Consider the following 20,868-nt stretch of genomic DNA (forward strand, 5'->3'; position numbering starts at 1 on the left):
TTCCAGATAATAACAAATTGCTGCGTGAAAAAATGTTTCCTCATGTTCCTCTGGTTCTTTCCTAATCACCTTAAATCCGTGCCCTCTGGTTAACGACCCTTCTGCCACTGCAAACAATTTCTCCTCATTTAAGGACAGCATTAGATCCAAAAAGGAGCCATGTAAAGTTGCCAGGAAACGTCCCAAGCCTGAGGATTGGGAGCAGTTTAGAATTCGGTAGAAACGGACCAAGAGATTGATTAAGAGGGGAAAAAATAAAGTATACGAGTAAACTTGCAAGGAACATAAAAGCGGACATTAAAAGCTCCTACAAGTATCTAAAGAGAAAAGGATTAGTGAAGACAAATGTAGGTCACTTACACTCAGAAACGGGAGAATCTGCAATGGGAACAAGGAAATGGAAGCGAATTAAACAAAATCTGTCTTCACGGAAGAGGTCACAAATAAGTTCCCAGGAATACTAAGAAACCAAGGGTCTAGTGAAGGAGAAATTAAAGGAAATTAGTATTAGTAAAAAATGGTGCTGGAGAAGTTAATGGGACAGAAAGCCAATAAAACTCCAGGGACTGACAATCTGCATCCCAGAGTAGTAAAGAGGTAGCCATGGAAATAATGGATGGATTGGTTGTCATCTTCCAAAATTCTACAGATTATTGAACAGTTCCTGCATATTGGAGGGTGGCAAATGTAACCCCACCACTTAAAAAAGGAGGGAGAGAGAAAACAGGGAACGACAAACTGGTTAGCCTAACATCCGTAGTAGGGAAAATGCTTGAGTCGATTCTAAAGGATGTGATAACAGGACACTTAAATATATCAACGGGATTAGACAAAGTCAACATGGATCAATGAAAGGGAAATCGTGTTTGACAAACCTACTGGAGCTTTCTCAGGATGTAACTGTTAGAATTAGATTAAGGAGAATCAGTGGATGTGGTGTATTTGCATTTTCAGCAAGTCCTACGTAAGTCGTTAGTGTGCAAAATGAAAACACATTGGATTGGAGGTAATATACTGGGCATGGATTGAAAATTGGTCAACAGGCAGGAAACAGAGAGTAGGATTAAATGGGTCTTTTTCCGGGTGACAGGCGGTGACCAGTGGGGTACCGCTGGGATCAGTGCTTGGGCCCCAGCTAGTCACAATATATATCAATGATTTGGATGAGGGAACCAAATGTAATATTTCCAAGTTTGCTGACGACACAAAACCAGATGGGATCATGAGTGGTGAGGAAGATGCAAAGAAGCTTCAAGGCGATTTAGGCAAGTTGATTGAGTGGGCAAATACATGGCCGAAGCAGTATGACGTGGATAAATGTGAAGTTATCCACTTCGGAAGGAAAAACAGAAAGGGAGAATATAATTGAAATGTTGATAGATTGGGAAATGCTGATATACATAGGGACCTGGGTGTCCTTGTACACCAACCACTGAAAGCAAACATGCAAGTGCAGCAAGTAGTTAGGAAGGCAAATGGTATGTTGGCATTCATTACAAGAAGATTTGAGTACAGGAGCAAGGATGTCTTACTGCAGTTATTCATGGCCTAGGTGAGACCAAACCTGGAGGATTGTGTGCAGTTTTGGTCTCCTTACCTAAGAAAGGATATACTTGCCATAGAGGGAGTGCAGCGAAGATTCACCGGACTGTTTCTTGGGATGGCAGGACTGTTGTATGAGGAGAGATTGGAATTACTCGGCCTGTATTCAGTCGAGTTTAGAAGAATGAGCGGGGATCTCAATGAAACGTATAAAATTCTGACAGGGCTAGACAGACTGAATGCAGGGATGAACTTTCCCCTGGCTAGGTGTTCTAGAACGAGGGGTCACAGTCTCAGGATATGGGGTAGGACATTTAGGACTGAGATGAAGAGAAATTCCTTCACTCAGAGGGCGGTGAACCTGTGCAATTCTCTACAATGGAAGGCGGAGGAGGCCATTTCACTGGATATATTTGAGAAGTAGATGGATAGATTTCTAGACACAAAAGGCATCAAGGGGTATGGGGAGAAAGCGGGAATATGGCAGTGAGATAGACAATCGGCCATGATTATATTGCATTGCGGAACAGGCTCGAACGGCTGAACGGCCTACTCCTACTCCTATTTTATATGTTTCTATTTACTCTATCAAAACCGTTCATGAATTTAAACATCTCCATCAAATCTCCCCTCAAACTTCTCTGTTCTGAGGAGAACAACCCCAGCTCCTCCAGTCTCTCCACGAAACTGAAGTCCCTCTGAGAATCCCTACGTGGTCAGTTTTCGGTAAAATATTAAGATGCCTACGTGGCAAAGAAGCAGAATGCAAAATGGTTAGAAAGGGTTAATTAGTTAGTAACTGAGATTGGTACAAGTGGCCTGGCCCTCCTGCTGGGCCATATGTTTGCTTAGTCAGCAGGCCTGCATTGTCTTATCAATGATAGGTCTTTGATGTGAGTCAAGGACTGGTCTGAATGTCTCTATGTTTCTGGCAGATCAATATAGGTAACGAGCTTAGCCAAAGTTGAAAGACATTCCAGGTTGGGAGATAAGGAACAGAAGGAACAGGGAAGAACATTCTAAGTTGGAAAGTGAGGAAGTTATCCCCTTTGATGGCTAACAGCAGCATGATCAGCACATGATTATTTATGATTGGCCGGAAATAATGTAACCTCGCATGGCAACCTATGCCCGGCTTATGATTGGTGTTGACCCTCGTTAAGTATGTTCCAACCCTATTGATTTGTATAAAAACGTGTGGATTTCTGTATGTTTCTTGTTCTTGCTCTGCCAGCATAGAGGGACTCTATCAGGAGTCCGAATCAATGCTGCAGACTAAGAACCCTGCTATTAAAGATGTGTTGGACTTTAAAATGTATTCGACTTCAGTTATTACTGAACCAGACTGAGGGGAAAGAATCCGGATCGTCACCTCATCCCTGGTACCATTGTCGTAAATGTCTTCTGCACTCTCTATAAGGTCTTGACTTCCTCAAGTGTGGTGCCCAGAATTGAACGACCCAATGAAATGACGGAACAGGCTCGAAGGGCTGAATGGCCTCCTCCTGTTCCCGAGTTCCCTCTGCTGGCGAATATTGGACTTTGCAGCAGTTAGTCTGAAAAAAACAATGGACGCCTTCTGTTGGTGAATAACTGCAGTATTTCGCTTTTAAAAATAAAGTCCAAAAACATTCGCCCTTAAATTGTGATCAGATTCTCCTTGTCTCCCGCCACACTCCGGAATCTCCAGGTATAGGTGCAAGGCAGTGAAACAACATTGTGGTGTGTCTGGGAAACGGTTGCAAGGAAGTATACAGTGGTGTTCCCCAGAGGTCAGTATTAGGACCACTGCTCTTTTTGATATATATTAATGACCTGGACTTGGGTATGGAGGGTATAATTTCAAAGTTTGAAGATGAAACTAAACTCGAAAACGTAGTAAACAACGTGGAGGATAGTAACAGACTTCAGGAAGCCATAGACAGACTGGTGAAAGAGGCTGACCCATGACGGCTGAAATTTAATACAGAGAAGTGTGAAATGATACATTTTGGAAGGAAGAACGAGGAGAGGCAATATAAACTGAATGGTACAATTTTAATGAGGATGCAGGAACAGAGAGACCTGGGAATGTACGTGCACAAATCTTTGAAGCTGGCAGGACAAGTTGAGAAGGCTGTTAATTAATCTAAGGATCCCATATGCTTTTTTAAACTCTATTCTTCCCTACAAACTATTCCCAGACACACCACAATGTTGTTTCACTGCCCTACACCTATACCTGGGGATCCCGGAGTGTGCCGTGAGATCAGGAGAATCTGATCACAATTTCAGGGCCAATGTTTTTGGACTTTAATTTTAAAAGCTAAATACTGCAGTTATTCAGCAACAGAGAGCGTCCATTACTTTTACAGACTAACTGCTGCACCGTCCAATAACTGCCAGCAGAGGGAACTCGGGAAAAAGGAGGGGGCCATTCAGCCCTTCGAGCCTGTTCCATCATTTCATTCGATCGTGGCTGATCTGAAACTCAGCTCAATTTAGCCGCCTTTGATCCAAAATCATTTAAACCCTTATCTCATAGAAATCTGTCTATTACTTTTGAAAATATCAATTCACCCAGCCTCCACTGCCTTTTTGGAAGAGAATTCCACAAACATTTTGGTGAAAAAGTGCTTCCTGATTTCACTGCTGAATGTCCTTGCTCTAATTTTATGATTGTGCCCCATTGTTAGGGAATCCCCCAATTTTACCAATTCTCGTAATCCATCAACCAATTGCAAAATATATTATTTACGTTTAAGTACACTAAACAGATGCAATACGGAATCGAGATGGCGAATGGAATGTTGGCCTTTATCTCGAGAGGGCTGGAATACAGAGGGGCGGAAGTGATGCTTCAGTTGTTCAGAACCTTGATCAAACCCCATCTGGAGAATGGTATTCAGTTTTGGGAACTTTCGCTAATCTCTTCCTTTCTACTTCCAGGAGGAAGCTCTTACAATCTGTTGTTTATATTTCTTGCTATTGTGATGTCATATTCACTTTTCTCCCCGATCAACATGTTCTCTCTCTCTCTCCCTCTCTTCCCCACGTCCTATCACCCTGTTCCTCCTTGTAATCTGTCCATCTGTAATATCTCCCAGCTCTGCTGAAGGGCTGTCCCCAACTGGTCACCATTTATTCATCATTTACAGATAGTCTGACCAGTCACCATTTCACTTCCCTTTACAGACGCTCCCTGACCAGTCACGAATTAACCTTCATTTACAGACACTCCCTCACCCGTCACCATTTCTCCTTCATTGAAAGACAGTCCCTGACATGTCAGCATTTCCTCTTCATTTACAGACACTCCCGGACATGTCACCATTTTCCTTCAATTACGGAAGCCCCCTGACACGTTATCATTTCTCCCTCATTTACAGACGCTCCATGGCCCGTCACCATTTTCCTTCATTTTCAGACGCTGCCTGACCAGTGAATATTTCTCCTTCATTTACAGACGCTCCCTGAAAATTCCCAGCACCTCCTGGCTGTCCCGGAGTTTGGCGCATGCGTAGGGCCGCGGGCCTTTGGTTGAGTGTTCGGCCGAAGCGAAAGGGGAGAAATCGGAATCCGTCGATCGGTTCGGGTCGGGGGGAATAACGTTCACGGTTTTATACTCGGGCCCGGGGCCCGGTCCCCCGGGGTTTATTAACCTGTTCCCTATCTGCACCGACCACTCCGAATCCCTCAAACTCCAATGGCGGCGCATGCTCAGAACACACTGCCCGACAATGAGCCTCTTCCGCGCCCGCGCAGTGGGCTCTACTGGTTTAGATATCTGACATTCTGTACCGCGTTGCATGCAGGGGGCTGCAACCGCCATGGATGCTTTTAATCTCCGGACTGACAGCAAAGAGATTGGAATCAGGCAGAACGCGTTTGGACGAAGGATAATAAAATAAACTGAAACCCCAACGCTTGGTGCCATTAAAACCGCAACGAATGCTCAGCCCAGCCGTGACCCGCTACTTTGGTGAACTCCACATATGATTTCTTCCCGTGACTATTAATTTCGTTTTATTAAATATTGTAACTGACGGGTTCAATTCATGTTTATTTCCCAACTGTCCCTTAGGATCGTCACTCCCACCATTAACCCCGCGCTGGTGAATTAGGAAAGTTCCAGACCAATAGGAAGAGCGGAGATGGACTGGAGAACCGACCGGGCGGCTGGTCGTCCAACCAGTCGGAGCATGTAAGGAGCGGGACTTACGGCACAGAGTGGGCGAGTTTGGGACTGGATGTCCCTAATTGTCTGGAAGTCTGCATCATTTTTAAAAAATAATTTATCTTAAACACCAAGAGAAAACCCGACCTTTATATTGTGACTTTCAACAGATGAAACCCTTTGAAATGGAGTTAACGTTTCAACATTTGTTGGTAAAATGGATTAATTACCGACAACATGGATTATTTGAGTTAATAACTCAAATGTAATGATAAAGGAAATGCAGCGGATGTTGTGTGGATGCATTGTGAAAAGGTGCTTGATAAGGTGCCGGACCGGAGCCTTGTTTATAAAATTAAGGCTGAAGTAATTAAAGGGAGTGGGACAGCGCGGATAGGAAGTTTGGCAAAGGGCAAATAACAGAAAGTAGTGGTTAATGGATGGTCTTCAGACTGGAGACATGTAAACAATAGTGTCCCGCGGGGTCAGTGTTGGGACCATTGCTCTTCTCAGTATAAAGAAATGATCTGGGCTTGGGTATATGGGCACAAGATGAAAATCACCAGTTGACGCCAAAAAATGAATCAAGGCTAAAGGTGAAGAGGACTGTAAGTGACTTCAGTGTGACATACACAGGTGAGTAAATGGGGCAGGTAGGTGTCAGTTGAAATTTAACGCAGAGCAATATGAGGTGATACATTTTTTTTATTCGTTCACGGGATGTGGGCGTCGCTGGCAAGGCCGGCATTTATTGCCCATCCCTAATTGCACTTGAGAAGGTGGTGGTGAGCCGCCTTCTTGAACCGCTGCACTCCGTGTGGTGACGGTTCTCCCACAGTGCTGTTAGGAAGGGAGTTCCAGGATTTTGACCCAGCGACAATGAAGGAACGGCGATATATTTCCAAGTCGGGATGGTGTGTGACTTGGAGGGGAACGTGCAGGTGGTCTTGTTCCCATGCGCCTGCTGCCCTTGTCCTTCTAGGTGGTAGAGTTCGCGGGTTTGGGAGGTGCTGTCGAAGAAGCCTTAGCGAGTTTCTGCAGTGCATCCTGTGGATGGTGCACACTGCAGCCACAGTGTGCCGGTGGTGAAGGGAGTGAATGTTTAGGGTGGTGGATGGGGTGCCAATCAAGCGGGCTGCTTTATCTTGGATGGTGTCGAGCTTCTTGAGTGTTGTTGGAGCTGCACTCATCCAGGCAAGTGGAGAGTATTCCATCACACTCCTGACTTGTGCCTTGTAGATGGTGGAAAGGCTTTGGGGAGTCAGGAGGTGAGTCACTCGCCGCAGAATACCCAGCCTCTGACCTGCTCTCGTAGCCACAGTATTTATATGGCTGGTCCAGTTAAGTTTCTGGTCAATGGTGACCCCTAGGATGTTGATGGTGGGGGATTCGGCGATGGTAATGCCGTTGAATGTCAATGGGAGGTGGTTAGACTCTCTCTTGTTGGAGATGGTCATTGCCTGTCACTTATCTGGCGCGAATGTTACTTGCCACTTATCAGCCCAAGCCTGGATGTTGTCCAGGTCTTGCTGCATGCGGGCTCGGACTGCTTCATTATCTGAGGGGTTCCGAATGGAACTGAACACTGTGCAGTCATCAGTGAACATCCCCATTTCTGACCTTATGATGGAGGGAAGATCATTGATGAAGCAGCTGAAGATGGTTGGGCCTAGGACACTGCCCTGAGGAACTCCTGCAGCAATGCCCTGGGGCTGAGATGCTTGGCCTCCAACAACGACTACCATCTTCATTTGTGCTAGGTATGACTCCAGCCACTGGAGAGTTTTCCCCCTGATTCCCATTGACTTCAATTTTACTAGGGCTCCTTGGTGCCACACTCGGTCAAATGCTGCCTTGAGGTCAAGGGCAGTCACTCTCACCTCACCTCTGGAATTCAGCTCTTTTGTCCATGTTTGGACCAAGGCTGTAATGAGGTCTGGAGCCGAGTGGTCCTGGCGGAACCCAAACTGAGCATCGGTGAGCAGGTTATTGGTGAGTAAGTGCCGCTTGATAGCACTGTCGACGAAACCTTCCATCACTTTGCTGATGATTCAGAGTGGACTGATGGGGCGGTAATTGGCCGGATTGGATTTGTCCTGCTTTTTGTGGACAGGACATACCTGGGCAATTTTCCACATTGTCGGGTGGATGACAGTGTTGTAGCTGTACTGGAACAGCTTGGCTAGAGGAGCACTCAGCCGTTTCTTGATATCACGTGGAGTGAATCGAATTGGCCGAAGACTGGCTTCCGTGATGGTGGGGATATCGGGAGGAGGCTGAGATGGATTATCCACTCGGCACTTCTGGCTGAAGATGGTTGCAAACGCTTCAGCCTTGTCTTTTGCACTCACGTGCTGGACTCCGCCATCATTGAGAATGGGGATGTTTGCAGAGCCTCCTCCTCCCGTTAGTTGTTTAATTGTCCACCACCATTCACGACTGGATGTGGCAGGACTGCAGAGCTTTGGATCTAATCCGTTGGTTGTGGAATCGCTTAGCTCTGTCTAATAGCATGTTGCTTCCGCTGTTTAGCATGCATGTGGTCCTGAGTTGTCGCTTCACCAGGTTGGCACCTCATTTTTAGGTACGCCTGGTGCTGCTCCTGGAATGCTCTTCTACACTCCTCATTGAACCAGGGTTGATCCCCTGGCTTGTTGGTAATGGTAGAGTGAGGAATATGCCGGGCCATGACGTTACAGATTGTGCTGGAATACAATTCTGCTGCTGCTGATGGCCCACAGCGCCTCATGGATGCCCAGTTTTGAGCTGCTAGATCTGTTCTGAATCTATCCCATTTAGCACGGTGGTAGTGCCACACGACACGTTGGATGGTGTCCTCAGTGCGAAGACGGGATTTCATCTCCACGAGGAGTGTGCGGTGTTCACTCCTACCAATACTGTCATGGACAGATGCATTTGCGACAGGTAGATTGGTGAGGACGAGGTCAAGTAGGTTTTTCCCTCGTGTTGGTTCGCTCACCACCTGCCGCAGGCCCAGTCTAGTAGCTATGTCCTTCAGGACTCGGCCAGCTCGGTCAGTAGTGGTGCTACCGAGCCACTCTTGGTGATGGACATTGAAGTCCCCCACCCAGAGTACATTTTGTGCCCTTGCTACCCTCAGTGCTTCCTCCAAGTGGTGTTCAACATGGAGGAGGACTGATTCATCAGCTGAGGGAGGACGGTAGGTGGTAATCAGCAGGAGGTTTCCTTGCCCATGTTTGACTTCATTCCATGAGATTTCATGGGGTCCAGAGTCAATGTTGAGGACTCCCAGGGCCACTCCCTCCTGACTGTATATCACTGTACCGCCACCTCTGGTGGGTCTGTCCTGCCGGTGGGACAGGACATACCCAGGGATGGTGATGGAAGAGTCTGGGACGTTGGCTGACAGATATGATTCTGTGAGTATGGCTATGTCAGGCTGTTGCTTGACTAGTCTATGGGACAGCTCTCCCAATTTTGGCACAAGTCCCCAGATGTTGGTCAGGAGGACCTTGCAGGGTCGACTGGGCTTGGTGTTTTGCCGTTGTCGTTTCCGGTGCCTGGTGGTCCGTCCGGTTTTATTCTTATTATGACTTTTCGTAGCGAGATTTTACAACTGAGTGGCTTGCTAGGCCATTTCGGAGGGCAATTAAGAATCAACCACATTGCTGTGGGTCTGGAGTCACATATAGGCCAGACCGGGTCAGGGCGGCAGGCTTCCTTCCCTGAAGGACATTAGTGAACCAGATGGGTTTTTACGACAATCCGGTAGTTTCATGGCCATCATTACTGATACTAGTATTTTAATTCCAGATTTTTATTTAATTAATTGAATTTTTTAATTAATTAATTGAATTTAAATTCGCCAGCTGCCGTGGCGGGATTTGAATTCATGACTCTGGATTTTCGTCCAGGCCGCTAGATTTCTAGCCCAGTTACATAACCACTATGCTACCGTACCCGGTAGCATCGTGGTTATGTGATTTTGAAAAAAAGATAAAAATCTGGACTAAATGACAAAAGATTAAAAGGATTCGAGGAGCAGAACAGTCGCGGGGTGTAAAATTCTAAATAACGCGTTGTCTTTTAATTAGCAGATTCGAGAGTCTAATGTCAGCAACTTTAATAATTTATTAAGAAATACCAGAGGAGCAGATTCTCTGTCCTCTACCGTATCTTATATTGTTCCATCGATCAGAGTAAACATGCAAGTCCCCCGTGTCCACTGGAACTTACACGAGGTCAGCCTGCTGGATGGAACCTCGGACGCCCTGAGCTTGGTCTCTGGTGTCTCCAGTCCCGACTGCCCCCTTACATCAGTGTCCCCTCACTTTTATACCCTGTAGTGACGTATCTCTGTCACTTGACTCTTCTTTGTCTTCTCTGCTGGGTTTCGGCCGGAAGCGATGTAAAGACAGCTGGAACTTCTCTGATTTGTGATTGACAAGGACACATTCCTTGGTTCCCAGCAGTTAGTTTACTTCAGCAATTTTCCAATTATCCATAAACTACCCTGCCTACTGTTAATCATGTTGTTCCATGTACTTATACAATTAAAGGAGAAACATCACACATTATAATCTAATCTATTCTATTATTCATTCTGGTTTAAGTTTATAGTATGGTAAATAACAGAAAAAGCCATGTTCTTTCCCCTTATCTGATTAGAGTTTCCAACTCACCGATTCTGTGTAATGGAATGTCTGATCAGTGTTGCCATGGCGACCTGTCTGCTGTGAAGCGCTTGTTTGAGGTTCTAACTCAGACTAAATTTCTCTTTCCCAGATTACACAAAATATCAGATTTATGTCAATGTATTTTAAACATGTTATGTTAATTTCTCTAAAATCTCGATGGGGTTCTGATACACAGATCGTTAAAAGTGGGAGGACAAGTTGATAAAGTGGTTAAAAAAGCACATGGAACCCAATGTTTCACAAATAAAGGTATAGAGTACAAAAGGACAGAGGTCATGTAAAACTGTCCAAATCATCTGCACTTAGAATATTGTGTAACATTTTGGGCAACTTAAACTAGGAAAGATGTCAAGGCCATGGAGAGGGTGCAGAAGAGATTCAGGGAGATGATACCAGGGACGAGAGCCTTTAGTAATGGGGAGAGACTAGAGAAACTGGGGTTCTTTTCATTAGAACAAAGTGGTGTTCAAAAATTGATCAGGTGAATCAAGAAAAAGTATTTACAATGGTCGGTGAGTGAGTAACTGCAGGGAATCAATTTCAAATCATCACCAAAAGACTCTTTTCCATGGATAAATTATCGAACACACTGTACAAAAATGTTAGGGTCACTCACTGTCCTTCCAGATCTGTGACAGGGGAGAAACTGATGGGTTTCTCTTATCTACGGAAGCTACAGGAAAAGAGGGATTGGGGGGAATGGGACTAACTGGATTGCTGTTACAAAGAGTCAGCACAGGCTCGATGGGCCGAAGGGCCTCTTTTTTTGCTTTGACGATTCTATGATTCTATCTTCGGGTTAAATGTTCTCATCGATGTGATGGATGTCAGCGCCGTAGAATGTGGCATTCTGAGGACCTATTGTTGCCTTGAAACACTGTCCAGTCCCGTACAGCACGGGTAAGAGACAGAGTAAGCTCCCTCTACGCTGTCCCATCAAACACTCCCAGGGCAGGAACAGATCTGATTAGATACAGACTACAGCTCCCTTAACATGGTCCCATCAAACACTCCAAGGGCAGCGACAGCACACGTTAGGAACAGAGTAAAACTACCTCTACACCGTCCCATCAAATACTCACAGACCATACCCTGAGCAGGGTTTCTAGGCACTGCAGTGATGGCATAAAGCAGTGCCACTCAGACCATCTGTTTCTCTCCTTGTCCCTTTAAATGTGGAGAGTTGCGATATTCTGCCTCAAAATATATCCCACCTGTTCAAAGTGAGAAACCCAGGGGAAGGGTCAAGCTACAGAGTGTGGAAAGCTTGTATAAGAGGCCGGCTTTTTCAAAGTCATGACGCTGATCAAAGTCTGAGTAAAGTTTTCTTGCCATTTCTGTCAAGATTTGGAAAACACCTGCTGCCTGATACTTTAAATGTTACCAACCTTTAATTGTAGCTCGCAACGTCAGAACAGTCACTGTTATCATTAGCCTTTTATGTACCTTGCTGCATTTTATCTCTTTAACGACACTAGCTGATCACAGCACTACTTTCTTCAAATTGAATCACAGTGTGAAAAAATGCACGGTGTCAAAGCTAAGGAACGTGTGCAAGATTGGAAGTAGAGTGCGACTGGGGATAATTGGCTTGGATCAGTGATCTATTGAGCATTAAGATGTTCATTATCTGAAAGAAGCAGGGAGTTGAGATCCTTTTGTCTATTCGTCCTGCTATCTACAAAATCCATCCCATCTCAAGGCCCAAGGATCCCTCTTTCCAACTCCCTGTGATGAACCGGATTCGTTTACCCTCAGTCTGGTTCAGCAAACACTGAGTCGAATACACCTTTAAAGTTCAACACAACTTAATTAGCAGGGCTTATTCTGCAGATTCGATTCTGACTCCAGATGGAGTCTTGTCGATTCTGACAGAGTAAGAACAAAGACACATACAGAAATTCACACGTTTATACAGATCGATAGGGGTTGGAACATTGTTAACACGAGGGTCAACACCAATCATAAGCCGGGCATAGGTTGGCCATGAGGGGTTAACTGATTGCAGGCCAATCACACATATTAAACTTGGATGATCACGCCGCAGTGACAGACATAGATGGATGTCTCCTCATCTCCCAGCTTGGAATGTTTCCCCTGTTCATCCCACACCCTTATCTACTAACTTGGGATGTTTACGGCTTCGCTCAGCTCATTATTTCTATTGATCAACCAGCTGTACAGAGCTGTACAGAGACCCCCACACCAGACTCCCTAACCGATGAGCATACGCAGACCTCTACATCTGACAAGCTACTCACACCACTATTAGCCTTGAAGGGGCCCATTGTTCCAACTTTAGCAACAGGCTTCTAATTAACCCTTGCTCAATCACATCACTACGTCTTCTACTTTGCCACTTAGGCATTTTACTATCTACTGAAAACTGACTATATAGGCATTTTCATTAAAGGGGCACTACGTAGGCATTCTCACCTGCTCTGCGGGGAAGGCTTCGTTTCATTAATTATCCGTGTTTGCATCAAACATCTCATTCAACTGGCAGACATGGCCTTGTCTTCCAGTCTTATTTAATCTCACCGTGTGACACCATGTTAGCAACTCAAGATAAGCTATTTTATGTTCATGGAATGCATTCGAGACAGTTTTCTTGAAAAATATGTAGAGGAACCAACTAGGGAACAGACTATTTTAGATCTAGCTTTGTGTAATGAGAGACGGTTAATTAGAAACTTAGAGTAAATGATCCTCTGGGGAAGAATGAGCATAATATGATAGAATTTCATATTGAGTTTTAGAGTGATGTCGTTAAGTACTAAACTAGGGTCTTAACTTTAAACAAGGCCAATTACGTAGCTATGAAGGGTGGATGGGCTCTGGTAGATTGGGAAATTCGATTAAAATATGATGGTTTTAAGCAATGGCGAACAAATAAAGAAATAATTCATAATTCTCAACGAAATATATTCCCTTGCGGATTAAAAACTCCATTGGAAAAGTGGTCCAACCTTGGCTAACTAGAGAAATTAAGTGTAGTGTTAGGTTAAAAGAAGAGGCTCACAATGTTGCCATAAAGCGTAGTAAGCCTGAGGATTGGGAGAGTTCTAGAAACCAGCAATGGATGACCAAGGAATTTGTAAAAAGGGAGAAAATAGAATGAGGGTAAACTAGCAAGAAATATAAAAATGAATGTTCCATAATTCCCTCGATTCACGAACAGTCCCCGTGGATTTGAAGGTAGCAAATGCAAACACTCCATTCAAGAAGGGAGGGAGTCAGAAAATAGTAGCAGGGGAAATGCTAGAATCTATTACTAGGTAAGTGGTAATAGGGCACTTAGAAAAACATAATATGATTAGGCACATGCAACATGGTGTTATTAAAGGGAAATCGTGTTTGACAAATCTATTCAAGCTTTTGAGGGTGTAACTAGCAGGATGGATAATAGAGTACCAGTGAATGTGGTATATTTGGATTTTCAAAAATGTTTTCGATAAGGTGCCACACAAGAGGTTGGTACACAAGATTAGGGCTCATGGGATTGTGGGTGATATATTAACATGAATTGAGGATTGGTTGGCTGACAGAAAACAGAAAGTCGGAATAAACAGGCCATTTTCGGGTTGGCAGGTTGTAACTAGTGGGGTGCCGTGAAGATCAGTGCTTGGGCCTCAGCTATTTACAATCTATATTGATGACTTAGATAAGGGCACCGAGTGTATTACATCCAGATTTGTTGACGATACAAAGGTAGGTGGGAAAGTAAATAGTGAGGAGAACGCAAAGATATGCAAAGTGATACAGACAGGTTAAGTGAGTGTCTTGTCATTCGTTAGCAACAATTTAAAAAAAAAGCACTTTACCCAATGGCGCAAAAGCTAAACTTTTTCCACACAGGAGCTGGAAAAGGCCTCTCGACATTTCAGCCGATCAACAATTGAAAGCTGAATAATTTCACCCGATAGACCTTGACACCAGGCAGCAGATTTGCATCCCGAATTTTCCCCACACACTTCAAACCGGAAACACGGAATGAAGAATTGAGTTTTGGTTCTTTCGATTTAAAGATGTCGTGGCTGCCGCTTTACCATTTCAGCTGTCGCAAATTGCCGCCTCTCCCTCCTATAAACAAATAAACTCTCGCCTGCTATTGTAAGACTGGAGGCCAGAGGAGCCTCAGTGCCCACATGGTGACATGAAGAAGTCGATGCGTTATGGAACCGGATGTACCTTGAACTCTGGTCAAAATGTTTAGAAGGTTCAACTATTTCAGACGGCGCTGGAGCTCACAACCCCAGCATTTCTCGAGCGTATAATTATTGTAGAAATAACGCGCGCTGAGCGATTGCGCCACTGGAGCCGCGCACGGTCTGTGTCACCAGTGCTCCCATCAAACAGCTTCATCCTCGGTCTCTCAATTATCGCTTCGTGATCTTTCCCACACAGAAGCCTCCAACCAAGAGGCGATTCGTTAAACATCTGCAGTGAACATTAAAAGCAGTGGCATCTGAAAAAAAGCCCAGACGATAAGAACTTTTAATTGTATTATTATTATTAACTTAAGGACAATTTTTTTCAAGCAACTTTAAGGATTTGGGGAAATTGGGAGCTGAAACTAAGAAACTCTCTCTGAGCTGTCGGTGATTGAAGAGATGGGCGTTATTTCATTTGGAAACCGAGACTCGGAACTTTCTGATGGAGAATTGTGCCAGAAGATGGTGGTTAGTAGCAGTTACCGGGGAGATCCAGAGGAGAGGGAGAAAAGTCAAAGTCACAGCTGTGACAGCTCAAGTGCTCTGCTTATCTGTAATATTTAGAAAGTAATGTACAGTACACGGCAAACCGTTTTGGTATCAGTTATCAAAAATAATAGAAGTCCCGGGTACAAAGGCGGATTTGTGAAGAGGGAACGGATTTAACCGCCAGACCGAAATCAATCCACATGAATCTGAAGCGTCTTGCGGAAAACGGCAGTGCGAACTGTTATGTTCGTGCCATGACTTGAAAGACCCTCCAATTACCGACAGTATCTTTGAACGAGTTGTGCAGCAAAACCGTGATAGAAGCCGCCTTGCATTCGTCAAACGTGTTGGTGACGATATTGGGGTTGATAAGGGTCGATTTCAATTATTTGAAATCTCACCATGTAACCCGAAGATTGATCTCAGAATTGAGTTTTTCCTGTGAGTCCTGAATTGAAGGGGAAGGCGCAACAAGCAAGTCGGAGAAGTGAAGAGCAGAAAATGTGGATGAAACTTGCACGAGTGAAAATCCCTGTATGTTGGAAGACCCAATAACCAGTGGTGGAGAGGATTGGTATTTCAAGCTGTTTCACAGCTCACACACTCACATCATTGGTTCATTTAATCACCTTGAGGTGTGGTGCTCAGAACTGAATGTAGTCCTCGAAATGTGGTCTCAGCAGAGTTTATATAACAGTAACATAACTTCCACCCGTTTGAATTCCAGCTCCCTTAAGATAAAGGCCAAAGTTCCATTCGCCTTTTTAATTATTTTTTGTAACTGTCCACTGACTTTTAATGATTTCTGCACTTGGACCCGTAAACATCTTTCCTTCCCCACATTTCCTAACTTCTCACCGTTTAGAAAATATTCTCATCTATCTTGCTTTGGTCCAAAGTGGGTGACCTCACACTTCCCAACATTGAAAGATTGAACAGTCTTCGTCTCTTTTCCAAGGAAAATAGAAGGCTGAGGGTGACTGGAAATAGGACTTTAAGATTATACAAGGGTTTGATAGGTCAGAGGTGTTTGCAATTTTGTGGGGATGAGTCCAAAATTGGGGCCATAAATAATTTTTTCTCTTGAAATTGCAGTTGTTGTTCAGCTAACTTAAGGGTTAAGTCATGGCAGGAGATCCCAGAGCCGTGTCATGTTCCTCTTGTGAGATGTGGGAATTCAGGGCTCCTTCCTGTATCCCTGATTCCTTCACCTGCGGGAAGTGTGTCCAGCTGCAGATATTGTTTGACCGCTTGACGGCTCTGGAGCTGCGGATGGACTCACTTTGGAGCATCCGCGATGCTGAGAAAGTCGTGGATAGCACGTTCAGTGAGTTGGTCACACCGCAGATAAAAATTACTGAGGGAGAAAGTGAATGGGTGACCAACAGACAGAGGAAGAGTAGGAAGGCAGTGCAGGGGTCCCCTGCGGTCATCTCCCTCCAAAACAGGTATACCGTTTTGGATACTGTTGGGGGAGATGGCTCACCAGGGGAAGGTGGTAGTGGCCAGGTTCATGGCACCGTGGCTGGCTCTGCTGCACAGGAGGGCAGGAAAAAGAGTGGCAGAGCTATAGTGATAGGGGACTCGATTGTAAGGGGAATAGACAGGCGTTTCTGCGGACGCAACCGAGACTCCAGGATGGTATGTTGCCTCCCTGGTGCAAGGGGCAAGGATGTCTCGGAGCGGCTGCAGGACATTCTGGAGGGGTAGGGTGAACAGCCAGTTGTCGTGGTGCATATAGGCACCAACGATATAGGTAAAAAACAGGATGAGGTCCTACAAGCTGAATTTAGGGAGTTAGGAGTTAAAATAAAGAGTAGGACCTCAAAGGTAGTAATCTCAGGATTGCTACCAGTGCCACGGGTTAGTCAGAGTAGGAATGACAGGATAGCTAAGATGAATACGTGGCTTGAGAGATGGTGCAAGAGGGAGGGATTCAAATTCCTGGGCCATTGGAACCGGTTCTGGGGGAGGTGGGACCAGTACAAATTGGACGGTCTGCATCTGGGCACGACTGGAACCAATGTCCTAGGGGGAGTGTTTGCCAGTGCTGTTGGGGAGGGTTTAAACTAATGTGGCAGGGTGATGGGAACCGATGCAGGAAGTCAGTGGGAAATAAAGTGGTGACAGAAACAAAAGGCAGTAAGGGAGAGTGTACAGAACATGACCGGACAGATGGTCTGAGAAAGCAGGGCAAAGACCAAGGGAAGTCTAGATTAAACTGCATTTATTTCAATGCAAGAAGTCTGATGGGCAAGGCAGATGAACTCAGGGCATGGATGGGTACATGGGACTGGGATGTTATAGCTATTACTGAAACATGGCTAAGGGAGGGGCAGGACTGGCAGCTCAATGTTCCAGGGTACAGATGCTATAGGAAAGATAGAGCAGGCGGTAAGAGAGGAGGGGGAGTTGCGTTCTTGATTAGGGAGAACATCACGGCAGTAGTGAGAGGGGATATATCCGAGGGTTCGCCCACTGAGTCTATATGGGTAGAACTGAAAAATAAGAAGGGAGAGATCACTTTGATAGGATTGTACTACAGACCCCCAAATAGTCAACGGGAAATTGAGGAGCAAATATGTAAGGAGATTACAGACAGCTGCAAGAAAAATAGGGTGGTAATAGTAGGGGACTTTAACTTTCCCAACATTGACTGGGACAGCCATAGCATTAGGGGCTTGGATGGAGAGAAATTTGTTGAGTGCATTCAGGAGGAATTTCTCATTCAGTATGTGGATGGCCCGACTAGAGAGGGGGCAAAACTTGACCTCCTCTTGGGAAATAAGGAAGGGCAGGTGACAGAAGTGTTAGTGAGGGATCACTTTGGGACCAGTGATCATAATTCCATTAGTTTTAAGATAGCTATGGAGAAGGATAGGTCTGGCCCAAAAGTTAAAATTCTAAATTGGGGAAAGGCCAATTTTGATGGTATTAGACAAGAACTTTCAGAGGTTGATTGGGAGAGTCTGTTGGCAGGCAAAGGGACGTCTGGTAAGTGGGAGGCTTTCAAAAGTGTGTTAACCAGGGTTCAGGGTAAGCACATTCCTTATAAAGTGAAGGGCAAGGCTGGTAGAAGTCGGAAACCTTGGATGACTCGGGAGATTGAGGCACTAGTCAAAAAGAAGAAGGAGGCATATGACATGCATAGGCAGCTGGGATCAAGTGGATCCCTTGAAGAGTATAGAGATTGCCGGAGTAGAGTTAAGAGAGAAATCAGGAGGGCAAAAAGGGGACATGAGATTGCTTTGGCAGATAAGGCAAAGGAGAATCCAAAGAGCTTCTACAAGTACATAAAGGGCAAAAGAGTAACTAGGGAGAGAGTAGGGCCTCTTAAGGATCAACAAGGTCATCTATGTGCGGAACCACAAGAGATGGGTGAGATCCTGTATGAATATTTCACATCGGTATTTACGGTTGAGAAAGCCATGGATGTTAGTGAACTTGGGGAAATAAATCGTGATGTCTTGAGGAGTGTACATATTACAGAGAGGGGGGTGCTGGGAGTCTTAACGCGCATCAAGGTAGATAAATCTCCGGGACCTGATGAAATGTATCCCAGGACGTTATTGGACGTTATGGAGGAAATTGCGAGTCCCCTAGCAGAGATATTTGAATAATGGACAGCTACAGGTGAGGTGCCTGAAGATTGGAGGGTAGCAAATGTTGTGCCATTGTTTAAGAAGGGCTGCAGGGAAAAGCCTGGGAACTACAGACCGGTGAGCCTGACATCTGTCGTGGGTAAGTTGTTAGAGGGTATTCTGAGGAACAGGATCTACAGCCATTTGGAGAGGCAGGGACTGATTAGGAACAGTCAGCATGGTTTTGTGAGAGGAAAATCATGTCTCACGAATTTGATTGAGTTATGTGAAGGGGTAACCAAGAAGATAGATGAGGGCTGTGCAGTAGACGTGGTCTACATGGACTTCAGCAAAGCCTTTGACAAGGTACCGCATGGTAGGTTGTTACATAAGTTTAAATCTCATGGGACCCAAGGTGAGGTAGCCAATTGGATACAAAATTGGCTTGACGACAGAAGACAGAGTGTGGTTGTCGAGGGATGTTTTTCAAACTGGAGGCCTGTGTCCAGCGGTGTGCCTCAGGGATCGGTGCTGGGTCCGCTGATATTTGTTATTTATATTAATGATTTGGATGAGAATTTAGGAGGCATGGTTAGTAAGTTTGCAGATGACACCAAGATTGGTGGCATTGTGGACAGTGAAGAAGGTTATCTAGGATTGCAGCGGGACCTTGATAAATTGGGCCAGTGGGCCGATGAATGGCAGATGGAGTTTAATTTAGATACATGTGAGGTGATGCATTTTGGTAGATCGAATCGGGCCAGGACCTACTCCGTTAATGGTAGGGCGTTGGGGAGAGTTATAGAACAAAGAGATCTAGGAGTACAGGTACATAGCTCGTTGAAAGTGGAGTCACAGGTGGATAGGGTGGTGAAGAAGGCATTCGGCATGCTTGGTTTCATTGGTCAGAACATTGAATCCAGGAGTTGGGATGTCTTGTTGAAGTTGTACATGACATTAGTAAGGCCACACTTGGAATACTGTGTACAGTTCTGGTCACCCTATTATAGAAAGGATATTATTAAACTGGAAAGAGTGCAGAAAAGATTTACTAGGATGCTACCGGGACTTGATGATTTGACTTATAGGGAGAGGTTAGATAGATTGGGACTTTTTTTTCCCTGGAGAGTAGGAGGTTAAGGTGTGATCTTATAGAAGTCTATAAAATAATGAGGGGCATAGATAAGGTCGATAGTCAAAATCTTTTCCCAAAGGTAGGGGAGTCTATAACGAGGGGACATACATTTAAGGTGAGAGGGGAGAGATACAAAAGGGTCCAGAGGGGCAATTTTTTCACTCAAAGGGTGGTGATTGTCTGTAACGAGCTGCCAGAGGCAGTAGTAGAGGTGGGTACAATTTTGTCTGTTAAAAAGCATTTGGACAGTTACATGGGTAAGATGGGTATGGAGGGATATGGGCCAAGTGCAGGCAATTGGGACTGGCTTAGTGGTATAAACTGGGCGACATGGACATGTTGGGCCGAAGGACCTGTTTCCATGTTGTAACTTCTATGATTCTATGATTGTATGAAAATATTTTTTCAGCATTTTTGCCATCTCCACGATTAATTTCCCCCTCTCATCCTCAAAGGGACATGTTTGCCTTCGCCACCCTTTTTCTTTTTATATAACTGTAGAAACTCTTGCTATCTGTTTTTATATTTTTTGCTAATTTATTTTAATAATCTATCTTCCCTTTCTTAATCAATCCTTCAGTTACTTTTTGCTGTCTTTTGAAGATCTTCCATCCTCCCACTAAGTTTGGCTACCTTATATGTCCTTGTTTTTAGTCGGATCCTATCCTTAGTTTCTTTACTTTGTCACGGATGGCGGTCATTTCTTTTACACACTTTTTTCCTCAGTGGAATATATATTTTTTGAAAGTTGTAAAATAACTCCTTAAATAAACACCACTTCTCATGTACCGTCTTAACTTTAATCTATTTTCCCAGACCACTTAAATCAATTCCGCTCTCATACCATCATAGTCTCTTTTATTCAAGCTCAGTACGCTTGTTTGAGAAACAACCTTCTCACCCTCTAATTGGAGATGGAATGTAACCATGTTATGATCACTCATTCCAAGCGGATCCTTAAATTGGACATTATTAATTAATCCTGGCTCATTAAACAGGATCAGGTCCAAGGTTGCTTGCCCCCTTGTAGGATAAGTTACATACTGCTCAAGAAATCCATCCCTAATACACT

This window comes from Heptranchias perlo, unplaced genomic scaffold (assembly GCF_035084215.1).
Source record: "Heptranchias perlo isolate sHepPer1 unplaced genomic scaffold, sHepPer1.hap1 HAP1_SCAFFOLD_44, whole genome shotgun sequence".
In the NCBI taxonomy this organism is placed as follows: domain Eukaryota; kingdom Metazoa; phylum Chordata; class Chondrichthyes; order Hexanchiformes; family Hexanchidae; genus Heptranchias; species Heptranchias perlo.